This window comes from Xylocopa sonorina, unplaced genomic scaffold (assembly GCF_050948175.1).
Source record: "Xylocopa sonorina isolate GNS202 unplaced genomic scaffold, iyXylSono1_principal scaffold0635, whole genome shotgun sequence".
NCBI lineage: Eukaryota > Metazoa > Arthropoda > Insecta > Hymenoptera > Apidae > Xylocopa > Xylocopa sonorina.
In genome coordinates this window covers 1-16,718 of record NW_027490706.1, presented here as the reverse complement: position 1 = coordinate 16,718, position 16,718 = coordinate 1, and positions in this window count along the sequence as shown.

Here is a 16,718-nt window from a genome sequence, read left to right as displayed (position 1 = left end):
TCTCCTGGAATGTTACGTCAGAAAAAAAATGGCGGGAAGACTAGTGGCGCCAACTCTGTGGAAAGTACTGAAACTGTTCACCCTTCAGGGTTCAGCCGTTCGTAAAGATATGGCGCCACTAAGATGTAAATTGTGGCGTTATCGACTTCCACATCTCAGCAGACTCGTTCGCTGACATCTACTTCCGAGGGACGTTATCGACTGCCACATCTCAGCAGACTCGTTCACTGCCATCTACAATACTTCCGAGGGACGTTATCGACTGCCACATCTCAGCAGACTCGTTCACTGCCATCTACAATACTTCCCAGGGACGTTATCGACTGCCACATCTCAGCAGACTCGTTCACTGCCATCTACAATACTTCCGAGGGACGTTATCGACTGCCACATCTCAGCAGACTCGTTCACTGCCATCTACAATACTTCCCAGGGACGTTATCGACTGCCACATCTCAGCAGACTCGTTCACTGCCATCTACAATACTTCCGAGGGACGTTATCGACTGCCACATCTCAGCAGACTCGTTCACTGCCATCTACAATACTTCCGAGGGACGTTATCGACTGCCACATCTCAGCAGACTCGTTCACTGCCATCTACAATACTTCCCAGGGACGTTATCGACTGCCACATCTCAGCAGACTCGTTCACTGCCATCTACAATACTTCCGAGGGACGTTATCGACTGCCACATCTCAGCAGACTCGTTCACTGCCATCTACATCGGAGGGACGTTATCGACTGCCACATCTCAGCAGACTCGTTCACTGCCAACTACCTCCGAGGGACGTTATCGACTGCCATATCTCAGCAGACTCGTTCACTGCCATCTACCTCCGAGGGACGTTATCGACTGCCACATCTCAGCACACTCGTTCACTGCCATCTACTTCCGCCCCTCGGAAGGTACATTTTCGTTAGGAAATTGTTTAAAAATTAATTCGTGCCTTCTATAAAAAAGAGACTCTCGTTTGCTACGTCTTTCAAATTTACACGTTTTTAAAATATACTATTCACTTATTTCTGCGCCATCAAAGACATCACATCATAATTATCCTTTACAAAATCTAGATTTATATTTAGCTTATATTTCTACGCTTTCTATAAGAAACATAAAAATATAAAAAGTTACTTTTTACGCGACATTTAATCCTGTATCACGATTATCAACGGAGAACCAGCACCATGTTCCAGGAACGTTCTCTCGAGTCCACGTTCAAACAATGCAAATATCTCTGTCAATAAAGTCGAAACAAAATTAATTACGTACACGGCGACAGCAAGTGATTGTACGGTTCGCGGATAAGTTTTTTGTTACCGCAGCTAATAACCAAAGCCAGTAGCGAAGACTGCAAAGCCCCTGGACATGCAATTGACATAACGGACTCGTGCGGCTACGTTAGTTGTGTTGAACCCTTAGAGCTCTATGGACGCATATATGCGATTTTTCTAAGCTTTTACTTCAGTTTACCTTATTTGTTAAAGACTTATTGTTTGTAGGAAATTGTACTTTCCGAGGGGCGGAAGTAGGTGGCAGTGAACGAGTTTGCTGAGATGTGGAAGTCGATAACACCACAAAATAAATTGATATTAATTAATTAATTAATCAAAGATGTTGGGTATTATAATGAAAATTGTAGGCGTATAACCATCTAAGTTCTAGTAATATATTATGCGTATGTGCAATTATAAAGGTAATTTATGATCTAAGAGTTTTATATTCGTTGAATAGTCAATAAGTTAGAATAAACGTTTCGTTACCCTTAATGATAGATTTAATTACTCAACCACCCCCGCAACAATCCTAGAATGATCTATTTCAATGCCTGAGGCGAAATAATAGTACAATATTGTACCAAACACAAATAAATGAATTTCATGCGACCACGTGTCTAGAAATTAGTAAGGAATGCGTTCAATTGCATAGACAGATTGCTTATACTGTCTGTTAATGCGTATAATCAGAGAAACAAGCACAGAAACAGAGAAACTAATAAACATAGTTATAAGAGAATGGGCATAAATATACAAATATTACACAGATACGTTGTAATCACTGCAAGCACGAGAGTAGTGACTGGAATGGAATAAAACAACGAACCATTCTTGTATAACATCTTATATACATTAACTGTAAAGTTACTGCTCCATCGCCGTTAATTACGTGACGAAAGGAACTGCGTGTTAATTAATTAATAGCCACAATGAGGAATGTTTTACGTTTATTCACATTTTTCGAAACATACGTCAGAAAATATGGCGGGAAGACTGCTGGTGCCATCTCTGTAAAAAGTGTTGAAACTGTTCGCCCTTCAGGGTTCAGCCGTTTCACGAGAGATGGCGCCACCATGCCATACATAAATTAATGATGATTTTAATTATTGAATTAATCAGCAATATTAGAACTATAACGACAGTAGAATGCTTATAATAATTAAAAATGTTCCAAGTGGTGAAGGCTTCAAAACAATTGAATGGATTTCTTTGATTAAACGATCAAAATTAATTAATAATGTTCTGACACTTGCAATAATCCTTTTTTCTGACTTTTCTCTTGTTTAGTATGCTACATCAATCAATTGCTTACATGTGTATGTTTTTGATTTTATGCACAGATATCTGGTGATGCATCCCAAAGCACTTTATTAATCAAGCAACTACATGTCTACATCGGATAAGAATGACAGAGAAGAAACTATAATATCCATGCAACGAAGACTAGCGTTTGGCCTATTATTACTATTCGGACAAGAGTCACAAAGTCCTGAAGTAGTAGCAATGGACTGTTTAATGAACGACAAAGAAGAAGCTGCAGAAATGGCTGATCTACGTTACCTCCTTACAAATTGACATCAGTGTTAACCGTGGATGTGACGTACACTGGCTTCATAAAAACCTTTATAAAATGCATCTACTCTAGCTTATCATTTAAATTTTAGTAATATACTATGCGTATGTGGATTTGCAAAGGTAATTTATAAGATAAAGTTTTTGTATTCTGTGAATCGATAAGAAGTTGCAATAAACGTTTTGTTACCTCTAATGATCTGTTTAATTACTCAACCACCCCCGCAACGATCCTGGAATAACCTATTTCAATGTCTGAGGCGAAAAAATAGTATAATGCTCTACCAAACACAAATAAATGAATTGTTTGCGACCACGTGTGTAGAAATTAGTTGGGAGTGCGTTCGATTGTATGGACAGATCGTTTGTACTTTATACTAATGGATATATTCAGAAAAATAAGCACAGAACAGGGAAACTAATAAAAGTAGATATACGAGAATTGGTATAAATCTATACAAATATTACACAGATACGTTGCAATCACTGCAAGCACGAGAGTAATGACTGGAAGGGAATAAAGCAACGAATCATTTTTCAATAACATTTTATTTACACGAACTATGAAGCTACTGCTCTTTCCTCGTTAATTACGCGACGAAAGACATTGAGTGTTACTTAATTAGTAGCCACAACAAGGAATGTTTTATGCTTGTTCACATTTTTCGACACTACGTCAGAAAATATGGCGGGAAGACTGGTAGCGTCATCTCTGTAAAAAGTGCTGAAACCGTTCGCCGTTCAGGGTTCAGCCGTTCTATGAGAGATGGCGCCACCATGACGTAAATAAATTAATGATGATACTAATTATTAAATTAATCAGTAATGTTAGAACTATAACGATAGTAGAATGCGTATAATGATTAAAAATGTTCCAAGTAGTGAATGCGTCAAAACCATTGAAAGGATTTTTTCGATTAAATGATCAAAGTTAATAATGTTCTGACACTTATAATAATCCCTTTTTCTGACTTTTCTCTTGTTTAGTATGGTACCTCAATCAATTGTGAACATGTGTATGTTTTTGATTTTATGCACAGATATCTGGTGATACATCCCAAAGGACTTTATTAATCAAGCAAGTACATGTCTACATCGGATAAGAATGACAGAGAAGAAACTATAATATCCATGCAACGAAGACTAGCGTTTGGCCTATTATTACTATTCGGACAAGAGTCACAAAGTCCTGAAGTAGTAGCAATGGACTGTTTAATGAACGACAAAGAAGAAGCTGCATAAATGGCTAATCTATATTATCTCCTTACAAATTGATAGCAGTGCTAGTCACACAAGATGTGTCGTACACTGGCTTCCTGAGATCCTTTGTAAAATGCACTTACTAAGCCTTACCACTTAAATTTCAGGTATATACTATGTGTAGTATTTTAGTATTATACTAATTGTATGCGTATTTATTAAGGTAATTTATAAGCTAAGACTTTTGTATTCTGTGAATTGTCAAAAGTTGCAATAAACGTTTTGTTATCTTTAATGACCGGTTTAATTATTCAATCACCTCCACAACGATCCTGGAATGATCTATTCTAATGTCTAAGGCGAAAAAATAGTATAATGCTCTACCAAACACAAATAAATGAATTGCTTGCGACCACGTGTGTAGAAATTAGTTGCGAGTGCGTTCAATTATGTGGACAGATCGTTTGTACTTTCTACTAATGGGTATATTCAGAGAAACAAGCACAGAACAGGGAAACTAATAGAAGTAGATATACGAGAATGGGTATAAATCTATAGAAATATTACACACATACGTTGCAATCACTGCAAGCACGAGAGTAATGACTGGAAGGGAATAAAGCAACGAATCATTTTTCAATAACATTTTATTTACACGAACTATGAAGTTACTGTTCCTCCCTCCATCATTACGTGACAAAAGAAACTGCGTGCTAATTAATTAATAGCTGCAACGAGGAATGTTTTATGTTTATTCACATTTTTTGATACTACGTCAGAAAAAATCGCGGGAAGACTGGTGGCGCCATCTCTGTGGAAAATGATGAAACTGTTCGTCGTTCACGGTTCAGCCGTTCCACGAGAGATGGCGCCACCGTGTCGTAAAAAATTAATGGTGACATTAATTAATAAATTGATCAGCAATATTAAAACTATAATGGTAATAGAATACATATAATCATTAAAAATGCGTTTCTATTACGAGAATATGTTCCAAGTGGTAGATGCATCAAAATAATTGAAAGGATTTCTTCGATTAACTGATGAAAGTTAATAATGTACTGACATTTGTAATCATTCCTTTTTCTGACCTTTCCTTTGTTTAGCATGCTACATCAAACGATTGCTTACATGTGTATGCTTCTAATTTTATGCACAGATGTCTGACGATTCATCCCAAAGGACTTTATTATTCAAGCAACTACATGTCTACATCGGATAAGAGTCACAGAAATGAAATTATAATATCCATGCAACGAAGACTAATAGTTGGCCTATTATTACTATTCAGACAAGAATCGCAGAGTCCTGAAGCAGTTATAATGGACTATTTAATCAACGACAAAGAAGAAGCTTCAGAAATGGCTGATCTACATTATCTCCTTGCAAATTGACATGAGTGTTAGGCGTAGATGTGTCGTACACTGGCTTCCTGAGATTCTTTGTAAAATGCATCTACTAAGTCTTACCATTTAAATTTTAGTAATATACTATGCGTATGCGTATTTATTAAGTTAATTTATAAGCTGACACTTTTGTATTCTGTAAATTGACAAGAAGTTGCAATAAATGTTCTGTTACCTTTAATGATCTGTTCAATTACTCAACCACCTTCGCAACTTTCCTGGAATAACCTATTTGAATGTCTGAGGCGAAATAATAGTACAATATTGTACCAAACCCAAATAAATGAATTGCATGCGACCACGTGTCTAGAAATTAGTAGGGAATGCGTTCAATTGCATGGACAGATTGCTTATACTTTCTGTTAATACGTATAATCAGAGAACTAAGCACAGAAACGTAGAAACTAATAAAAATAGTTATAAGAGAATGGGCATAAATATACAAATATTACACAGATACGTTGTAATCACTGCAAGCACAAGAGTAATGTCTGGAGGGGAATAAAACGATAAATCATTTTTTTTTAATAACATCCTATTTACATTCACTATCAAATTACTGCTCCTTCCTCGTTAATTACGAAAGAAAGTGCGAGTTAATTAATTAATAGCCACTATTCACATTTTTCGACACTTAGGAAGACTGGTATCGCCATCTCTGTAAAAAGTGCTGAAACTGTTCGTCGTTCAGGGTTCAGCCATTCCATGAGAGATGGCGCCACCATTTCGTAAATAAAGTAATGATGATAATTAATAATTTAATCGGCAATGTTAGAATCCTAACGATAATAGAATACGTATAATCATTAAAAAAATGCGTTTCTACTACGAGACTATGTTGTAAGTGGTGAAAAAATAAATAATTGGAAGGATTTCTTCCATTAAACAATGAAATTTAATAACATTCTGACACTTGTAATCCTTTTTTCTGACTTTTCTCTTGTTTAGTATGGTATCTCAATCAATTGTGCACATGGGTATGCCTTTAATCGCGTGTACAAATGTCTGCCGAAGCATCTCCAAGGACTTACGACTAACAATTACATGTGTTCAGCTGAGAGTAACGGTGCAAGAACTACAATAACCAGATAGAAGAGATTAACAGTCAGTCTCTTATCACAGTTAGAAGAAGATTTTCTATGTCTTAAAGCAGTTACGAAGGACTGTTGGATCAACGACGAAGAAGAAGCAATATAAATTGTTAATCTACAGGTTCCCATTATAAATTGGCATCGCTTTTATTCGCATAGGATGTATCTTACACTTGTTTACAAAGACAATGGCGTAAAATGTACCTGGTAAGACTTAACATCAAAATTTTTAATAACATACTATGTATACGTGGATTTATAAATTTAATTTATAAGCGTACGCAGGTACGGATACTTTTTTGTATTCTTTAATTGTCAAGCATCTGAAATAAATGTTCTATTATCACCAATTAATCGTTAGTAACACTTGTAAATAACCAAGAATGACCCATTTCAATCCTGAAACACGAAACAACTTGTAAAATGCACTTTCTGAAAGAAATTAACGAATCGCTTTAGACAACGTGCATGCAGATTAGTCAGGAACGCCTTGATCCTTATGGAGATTACTTGCAGAACACAGAAACCAGCAGAATTGAATATAAAGTAGGGGTACAGATGTAAAAAAAAAAAAAATAATGCACATGTTACAACTATAAGCTCGTGCATTCAATAATTGTTAGGAACGGGATAAAACATGGAATCACTGCACAATAACATACTCTTTACATTAACAATGAAGAAACTGTTTACATTTACATTTTAAGTAAATAACAGCTACTACAAGGCATATATTATAATTATTAACTTTAATCGAAATGTACAAGAAAGTATTGCTGGCTGACAAGTGGCGCCATCTCTCGTGAAACTTATCAAACTGTTCGCAACTTTGTTTCGAAAATTGTCGAAGAGATGGCGCCACGGTGGCGCCAAAATCGAATTGTAATTATGAAGATATTAATTAATCATTAAATTATGTAATGATTCTTAAGTAAATAAAGGGGTAGTGCGCCCTTGGTGAGAAATGATCTATACATCAATGAAATTGGCCCTACCAATGACACAAAATACAAGTAGTAATGCATTAACCGCTTGCCAAACGCATCCGGAAGTAAGCCAACCTAACCCAACCTATCCTAAACCAACCAGTACCTCCCCGGATGTAACCAAACCCAGCCTAACCTAAACTTCACCCCTCAGGACCATTCCTAACCTAACCTAACCCGAAACTAGCCCAACCTAACCCGAAACTAGCCCAACCTAACCCGAAAGTAGCCCAACCTAACCCGAAACTAGCCTAACCTAACCCGAAACTAGCCTAACCTAACCCCAAACTAGCTTAACCTAACCCGAAACTAGCATAACCTAACCCCAAACTAGCCCAACCTAACCCCAAACTAGCCTAACCTAACCCGAAACTAGCCTAACCTAACCCGAAACTAGACCAACCTAACCCGAAACTACCCTAACCTAACCCGAAACTAGCCTAACCTAACCCGAAACTAGCCTAACCTAACCCGAAACTAGCCTAACCTAACCCGAAACTAGCCTAACCTAACCCGAAACTAGCCTAACCTAACCCGAAACTAGCCTAACCTAACCCCAGACTAGCCTAACCTAACCCGAAACTAGCCTAACCTAACTCGAAACTAGCCCAACCTAACCCCAAACTAACCTAACCTAACCAGAAACTAGCCTAACCTAACCCAAAACTAACCTAACCCGACCCGAAACTAGCCTAACCTAACCCAACCTAACTTAATCCAAAACTAGCTTAACCTAACCCAAAACTAGCATAACCTAACCTAACCTAACCTAACCTAACCTAACCTAACCTAACCTAACCTAACTTAACAACAAACTAGCCTAACCTAACCCAACCTAACATAACCCCAAACTAGCCTAACCTAACCCAACCTAACTTAACCTAAAACTAGCCTAACCTAACCCAACCTAACTTAAACCAACGGTAGACTAACCTAACCCAATCTAACTTAACCCAACAGTCGCCTAACTTTACCCAAACTAGCCTAACCTAACCCAACAGTAGTCAAACTTTACCCAAACTAGCCTAACCTAACCCAACCTAACTTAACCCCAAACTAGCCTAACCTAACCCAACCTAACTTAACCTAAAACTAGCCTAACCTAACCCAACCTAACTTAAACCAACGGTAGACTAACCTAACCCAATCTAACTTAACCCAACAGTCGCCTAACTTTACCCAAACTAGCCTAACCTAACCCAACAGTAGTCAAACTTTACCCAAACTAGCCTAACCTAACCCAACCTAACTTAACCCCAAACTAGCCTAACCTAACCCAACCTAACTTAACCTAAAACTAGCCTAACCTAACCCAACCTAACTTAAACCAACGGTAGACTAACCTAACCCAATCTAACTTAACCCAACAGTCGCCTAACTTTACCCAAACTAGCCTAACCTAACCCAACAGTAGTCAAACTTTACCCAAACTAGCCTAACCTAACCCAACATAACTTAACCCCAAACTAACCTAACCTAACCTAACCCAACCTAACTTAACAACAAACTAGCCTAACCTAACCCAACCTAACCTAACCCAACCCAACATAACCCCAAACTAGCCTAACCTAACCCAACCGAACTTAACCCCAAACTAACCTAACTTAACAACAAACTAGCCTAACCTAACCCAACCTAACTTAACCACAAACTAACCTAACCTAACCCAACCTAACTTAACAACAATCTAGCCTAACCTAACTTAACAACAAACTAGCCTAACCTAACCCAACCTAACCTAACCACAAACTAACCTAACCTAACCCAACCTAACTTAACAACAATCTAGCCTAACCTAACCCAACCTAACTTAACCCCAAACTAGCCTAACCTAACCCAACCGAACTTAACCCCAAACTAGCCTAACCTAACCCAACCTAACTTAACCACAAACTAACCTAACCTAACCCAACCTAACTTAACAACAATCTAGCCTAACCTAACTTAACAACAAACTAGCCTAACCTAACCCAACCTAACCTAACCACAAACTAACCTAACCTAACCCAACCTAACTTAACAACAATCTAGCCTAACCTAACCCAACCTAACTTAACCCCAAACTAGCCTAACCTAACCCAACCGAACTTAACCCCAAACTAGCCTAACCTAACCCAACCTAACTTAACCTAAAACTAGCCTAACCTAACCCAAACTAACTTAACCCAACAGTGGCCTAACCTAACCCAACAGTAGCCTAACTTTACCCATGACTAGCCTAACCCAACCCAACCCAACCTAACTTAACCCAACAGTAGCCTAACCTAACTTTACCCAAACTAGCCCAACCTAACTTAAACCAACGGTAGCCTAACCCAACCTAACTTTACCCACACTAGCCTAACTTAACCCAAAACTAACCCAACCCAACCTACCTCCCCCTCAAATATATACCCTCCCCAATGAAAAAATACAATCCCCCCCCCCGCAAAAATATGAACACCTCCCCTCCCCCGCAAAAACATAACACTCCTCCCCCCCGCAAGAATATAACACCCCCCCCGCAAAAACATAACACCCCCCTCCCCCCCAGAATATAACACCCCCCGACCCCGCAAAAATATAACACCCGCCCAAATATACCACCACCCCTCCCCCGCAAAACATACCCCCCCTGCAAGAATATAACACCCCCCTCCCCCCGCAAGAATATAACACCCCCCCCCCCGCAAAAACATAACACCCCCCGACCCCGCAAAAATATAACACCCGCCCAAATATACCACCTCCCCTCCCCCGCAAAACATACCCCCCCTGCAAGAATATAACACCCCCCCCCCCCGCAAGAATATAACACCCCCCCGCAAAAACATAACACCCCCCTCCCCCCGCAAGAATATAACACCCCTCCCCCCCCGCAAGAATATAACACCACCCCCGCAAAAACATAACACCCCCCCCCCCCCGCGAGAACATAACACCCCCCCCCCCCCCCGCAAGAACATAACACCCCCCTCCCCGCAAGAACATAACACCCCCCCGCAAAAACATAACACCCCCCCCCCCCCCCCCCCGCGAGAACATAACACCCCCCCCCGCAAGAACATAACACCCCTTCCCCCCCGCAAGAATGTAACACCCCCCCACCCCCCGCAAAAACATACCCCCTCCCCCCGCAAGAATATAACACCCCCCCCCCCCCACAAGAATATAACAGTCCCCCTCCCCCGCAAAAATATACCTCCTCCCTCCTCAAACTTCAAACAACCCCCCCACTCCGCAAGAAATACAAAGTATCCACCACAATTTTAACACCCAAAGAAATTTAAAGAAATATACAAATATAAGAAAAAGCAGTCCCACCCCCCGCAAGAATATAAACAATTCCCACAAATACAACAACCTAACACCAACACAATGCCCACACAGACACTGTCAGTTTAGGTTAGGGTATATTTTTATAACCTTTCCAATGTCAAACTCCACCTAACAGGAATATACGTAACCCCCCAGCCCGCTCAAATACAACAACACAACGCCAACCCAATGCCAACACAGACACTGTCGGTTTAGGTTAGGTTAGGTTAGGTTAGGTTAGGTTAGGTTAGGTTAGGTTAGGTTAGGTTAGGTTAGGTTAGGTTAGGTTAGGTTAGGTTAGGTTAGGTTAGGTTAGGTTAGGTTAGGTTAGGTTAGGTTAGGTTAGGTTAGGTTAGGTTAGGTTAGGTTAGGTTAGGTTAGGTTAGGTTAGGTTAGGTTAGGTTAGGTTAGGTTAGGTTAGGTTAGGTTAGGTTAGGTTAGGTTAGGTTAGGTTAGGTTAGGTTAGGTTAGGTTAGGTTAGGTTAGGTTAGGTTAGGTTAGGTTAGGTTAGGTTAGGTTAGGTTAGGTTAGGTTAGGTTAGGTTAGGTTAGGTTAGGTTAGGTTAGGTTAGGTTAGGTTAGGTTAGGTTAGGTTAGGTTAGGTTAGGTTAGGTTAGGTTAGGTTAGGTTAGGTTAGGTTAGGTTAGGTTAGGTTAGGTTAGGTTAGGTTAGGTTAGGTTAGGTTAGGTTAGGTTAGGTTAGGTTAGGTTAGGTTAGGTTAGGTTAGGTTAGGTTAGGTTAGGTTAGGTTAGGTTAGGTTAGGTTAGGTTAGGTTAGGTTAGGTTAGGTTAGGTTAGGTTAGGTTAGGTTAGGTTAGGTTAGGTTAGGTTAGGTTAGGTTAGGTTAGGTTAGGTTAGGTTAGGTTAGGTTAGGTTAGGTTAGGTTAGGTTAGGTTAGGTTAGGTTAGGTTAGGTTAGGTTAGGTTAGGTTAGGTTAGGTTAGGTTAGGTTAGGTTAGGTTAGGTTAGGTTAGGTTAGGTTAGGTTAGGTTAGGTTAGGTTAGGTTAGGTTAGGTTAGGTTAGGTTAGGTTAGGTTAGGTTAGGTTAGGTTAGGTTAGGTTAGGTTAGGTTAGGTTAGGTTAGGTTAGGTTAGGTTAGGTTAGGTTAGGTTAGGTTAGGTTAGGTTAGGTTAGGTTAGGTTAGGTTAGGTTAGGTTAGGTTAGGTTAGGTTAGGTTAGGTTAGGTTAGGTTAGGTTAGGTTAGGTTAGGTTAGGTTAGGTTAGGTTAGGTTAGGTTAGGTTAGGTTAGGTTAGGTTAGGTTAGGTTAGGTTAGGTTAGGTTAGGTTAGGTTAGGTTAGGTTAGGTTAGGTTAGGTTAGGTTAGGTTAGGTTAGGTTAGGTTAGGTTAGGTTAGGTTAGGTTAGGTTAGGTTAGGTTAGGTTAGGTTAGGTTAGGTTAGGTTAGGTTAGGTTAGGTTAGGTTAGGTTAGGTTAGGTTAGGTTAGGTTAGGTTAGGTTAGGTTAGGTTAGGTTAGGTTAGGTTAGGTTAGGTTAGGTTAGGTTAGGTTAGGTTAGGTTAGGTTAGGTTAGGTTAGGTTAGGTTAGGTTAGGTTAGGTTAGGTTAGGTTAGGTTAGGTTAGGTTAGGTTAGGTTAGGTTAGGTTAGGTTAGGTTAGGTTAGGTTAGGTTAGGTTAGGTTAGGTTAGGTTAGGTTAGGTTAGGTTAGGTTAGGTTAGGTTAGGTTAGGTTAGGTTAGGTTAGGTTAGGTTAGGTTAGGTTAGGTTAGGTTAGGTTAGGTTAGGTTAGGTTAGGTTAGGTTAGGTTAGGTTAGGTTAGGTTAGGTTAGGTTAGGTTAGGTTAGGTTAGGTTAGGTTAGGTTAGGTTAGGTTAGGTTAGGTTAGGTTAGGTTAGGTTAGGTTAGGTTAGGTTAGGTTAGGTTAGGTTAGGTTAGGTTAGGTTAGGTTAGGTTAGGTTAGGTTAGGTTAGGTTAGGTTAGGTTAGGTTAGGTTAGGTTAGGTTAGGTTAGGTTAGGTTAGGTTAGGTTAGGTTAGGTTAGGTTAGGTTAGGTTAGGTTAGGTTAGGTTAGGTTAGGTTAGGTTAGGTTAGGTTAGGTTAGGTTAGGTTAGGTTAGGTTAGGTTAGGTTAGGTTAGGTTAGGTTAGGTTAGGTTAGGTTAGGTTAGGTTAGGTTAGGTTAGGTTAGGTTAGGTTAGGTTAGGTTAGGTTAGGTTAGGTTAGGTTAGGTTAGGTTAGGTTAGGTTAGGTTAGGTTAGGTTAGGTTAGGTTAGGTTAGGTTAGGTTAGGTTAGGTTAGGTTAGGTTAGGTTAGGTTAGGTTAGGTTAGGTTAGGTTAGGTTAGGTTAGGTTAGGTTAGGTTAGGTTAGGTTAGGTTAGGTTAGGTTAGGTTAGGTTAGGTTAGGTTAGGTTAGGTTAGGTTAGGTTAGGTTAGGTTAGGTTAGGTTAGGTTAGGTTAGGTTAGGTTAGGTTAGGTTAGGTTAGGTTAGGTTAGGTTAGGTTAGGTTAGGTTAGGTTAGGTTAGGTTAGGTTAGGTTAGGTTAGGTTAGGTTAGGTTAGGTTAGGTTAGGTTAGGTTAGGTTAGGTTAGGTTAGGTTAGGTTAGGTTAGGTTAGGTTAGGTTAGGTTAGGTTAGGTTAGGTTAGGTTAGGTTAGGTTAGGTTAGGTTAGGTTAGGTTAGGTTAGGTTAGGTTAGGTTAGGTTAGGTTAGGTTAGGTTAGGTTAGGTTAGGTTAGGTTAGGTTAGGTTAGGTTAGGTTAGGTTAGGTTAGGTTAGGTTAGGTTAGGTTAGGTTAGGTTAGGTTAGGTTAGGTTAGGTTAGGTTAGGTTAGGTTAGGTTAGGTTAGGTTAGGTTAGGTTAGGTTAGGTTAGGTTAGGTTAGGTTAGGTTAGGTTAGGTTAGGTTAGGTTAGGTTAGGTTAGGTTAGGTTAGGTTAGGTTAGGTTAGGTTAGGTTAGGTTAGGTTAGGTTAGGTTAGGTTAGGTTAGGTTAGGTTAGGTTAGGTTAGGTTAGGTTAGGTTAGGTTAGGTTAGGTTAGGTTAGGTTAGGTTAGGTTAGGTTAGGTTAGGTTAGGTTAGGTTAGGTTAGGTTAGGTTAGGTTAGGTTAGGTTAGGTTAGGTTAGGTTAGGTTAGGTTAGGTTAGGTTAGGTTAGGTTAGGTTAGGTTAGGTTAGGTTAGGTTAGGTTAGGTTAGGTTAGGTTAGGTTAGGTTAGGTTAGGTTAGGTTAGGTTAGGTTAGGTTAGGTTAGGTTAGGTTAGGTTAGGTTAGGTTAGGTTAGGTTAGGTTAGGTTAGGTTAGGTTAGGTTAGGTTAGGTTAGGTTAGGTTAGGTTAGGTTAGGTTAGGTTAGGTTAGGTTAGGTTAGGTTAGGTTAGGTTAGGTTAGGTTAGGTTAGGTTAGGTTAGGTTAGGTTAGGTTAGGTTAGGTTAGGTTAGGTTAGGTTAGGTTAGGTTAGGTTAGGTTAGGTTAGGTTAGGTTAGGTTAGGTTAGGTTAGGTTAGGTTAGGTTAGGTTAGGTTAGGTTAGGTTAGGTTAGGTTAGGTTAGGTTAGGTTAGGTTAGGTTAGGTTAGGTTAGGTTAGGTTAGGTTAGGTTAGGTTAGGTTAGGTTAGGTTAGGTTAGGTTAGGTTAGGTTAGGTTAGGTTAGGTTAGGTTAGGTTAGGTTAGGTTAGGTTAGGTTAGGTTAGGTTAGGTTAGGTTAGGTTAGGTTAGGTTAGGTTAGGTTAGGTTAGGTTAGGTTAGGTTAGGTTAGGTTAGGTTAGGTTAGGTTAGGTTAGGTTAGGTTAGGTTAGGTTAGGTTAGGTTAGGTTAGGTTAGGTTAGGTTAGGTTAGGTTAGGTTAGGTTAGGTTAGGTTAGGTTAGGTTAGGTTAGGTTAGGTTAGGTTAGGTTAGGTTAGGTTAGGTTAGGTTAGGTTAGGTTAGGTTAGGTTAGGTTAGGTTAGGTTAGGTTAGGTTAGGTTAGGTTAGGTTAGGTTAGGTTAGGTTAGGTTAGGTTAGGTTAGGTTAGGTTAGGTTAGGTTAGGTTAGGTTAGGTTAGGTTAGGTTAGGTTAGGTTAGGTTAGGTTAGGTTAGGTTAGGTTAGGTTAGGTTAGGTTAGGTTAGGTTAGGTTAGGTTAGGTTAGGTTAGGTTAGGTTAGGTTAGGTTAGGTTAGGTTAGGTTAGGTTAGGTTAGGTTAGGTTAGGTTAGGTTAGGTTAGGTTAGGTTAGGTTAGGTTAGGTTAGGTTAGGTTAGGTTAGGTTAGGTTAGGTTAGGTTAGGTTAGGTTAGGTTAGGTTAGGTTAGGTTAGGTTAGGTTAGGTTAGGTTAGGTTAGGTTAGGTTAGGTTAGGTTAGGTTAGGTTAGGTTAGGTTAGGTTAGGTTAGGTTAGGTTAGGTTAGGTTAGGTTAGGTTAGGTTAGGTTAGGTTAGGTTAGGTTAGGTTAGGTTAGGTTAGGTTAGGTTAGGTTAGGTTAGGTTAGGTTAGGTTAGGTTAGGTTAGGTTAGGTTAGGTTAGGTTAGGTTAGGTTAGGTTAGGTTAGGTTAGGTTAGGTTAGGTTAGGTTAGGTTAGGTTAGGTTAGGTTAGGTTAGGTTAGGTTAGGTTAGGTTAGGTTAGGTTAGGTTAGGTTAGGTTAGGTTAGGTTAGGTTAGGTTAGGTTAGGTTAGGTTAGGTTAGGTTAGGTTAGGTTAGGTTAGGTTAGGTTAGGTTAGGTTAGGTTAGGTTAGGTTAGGTTAGGTTAGGTTAGGTTAGGTTAGGTTAGGTTAGGTTAGGTTAGGTTAGGTTAGGTTAGGTTAGGTTAGGTTAGGTTAGGTTAGGTTAGGTTAGGTTAGGTTAGGTTAGGTTAGGTTAGGTTAGGTTAGGTTAGGTTAGGTTAGGTTAGGTTAGGTTAGGTTAGGTTAGGTTAGGTTAGGTTAGGTTAGGTTAGGTTAGGTTAGGTTAGGTTAGGTTAGGTTAGGTTAGGTTAGGTTAGGTTAGGTTAGGTTAGGTTAGGTTAGGTTAGGTTAGGTTAGGTTAGGTTAGGTTAGGTTAGGTTAGGTTAGGTTAGGTTAGGTTAGGTTAGGTTAGGTTAGGTTAGGTTAGGTTAGGTTAGGTTAGGTTAGGTTAGGTTAGGTTAGGTTAGGTTAGGTTAGGTTAGGTTAGGTTAGGTTAGGTTAGGTTAGGTTAGGTTAGGTTAGGTTAGGTTAGGTTAGGTTAGGTTAGGTTAGGTTAGGTTAGGTTAGGTTAGGTTAGGTTAGGTTAGGTTAGGTTAGGTTAGGTTAGGTTAGGTTAGGTTAGGTTAGGTTAGGTTAGGTTAGGTTAGGTTAGGTTAGGTTAGGTTAGGTTAGGTTAGGTTAGGTTAGGTTAGGTTAGGTTAGGTTAGGTTAGGTTAGGTTAGGTTAGGTTAGGTTAGGTTAGGTTAGGTTAGGTTAGGTTAGGTTAGGTATAGGTTAGGTTAGGTTAGGTTAGGTTAGGTTAGGTTAGGTTAGGTTAGGTTAGGTTAGGTTAGGTTAGGTTAGGTTAGGTTAGGTTAGGTTAGGTTAGGTTAGGTTAGGTTAGGTTAGGTTAGGTTAGGTTAGGTTAGGTTAGGTTAGGTTAGGTTAGGTTAGGTTAGGTTAGGTTAGGTTAGGTTAGGTTAGGTTAGGTTAGGTTAGGTTAGGTTAGGTTAGGTTAGGTTAGGTTAGGTTAGGTTAGGTTAGGTTAGGTTAGGTTAGGTTAGGTTAGGTTAGGTTAGGTTAGGTTAGGTTAGGTTAGGTTAGGTTAGGTTAGGTTAGGTTAGGTTAGGTTAGGTTAGGTTAGGTTAGGTTAGGTTAGGTTAGGTTAGGTTAGGTTAGGTTAGGTTAGGTTAGGTTAGGTTAGGTTAGGTTAGGTTAGGTTAGGTTAGGTTAGGTTAGGTTAGGTTAGGTTAGGTTAGGTTAGGTTAGGTTAGGTTAGGTTAGGTTAGGTTAGGTTAGGTTAGGTTAGGTTAGGTTAGGTTAGGTTAGGTTAGGTTAG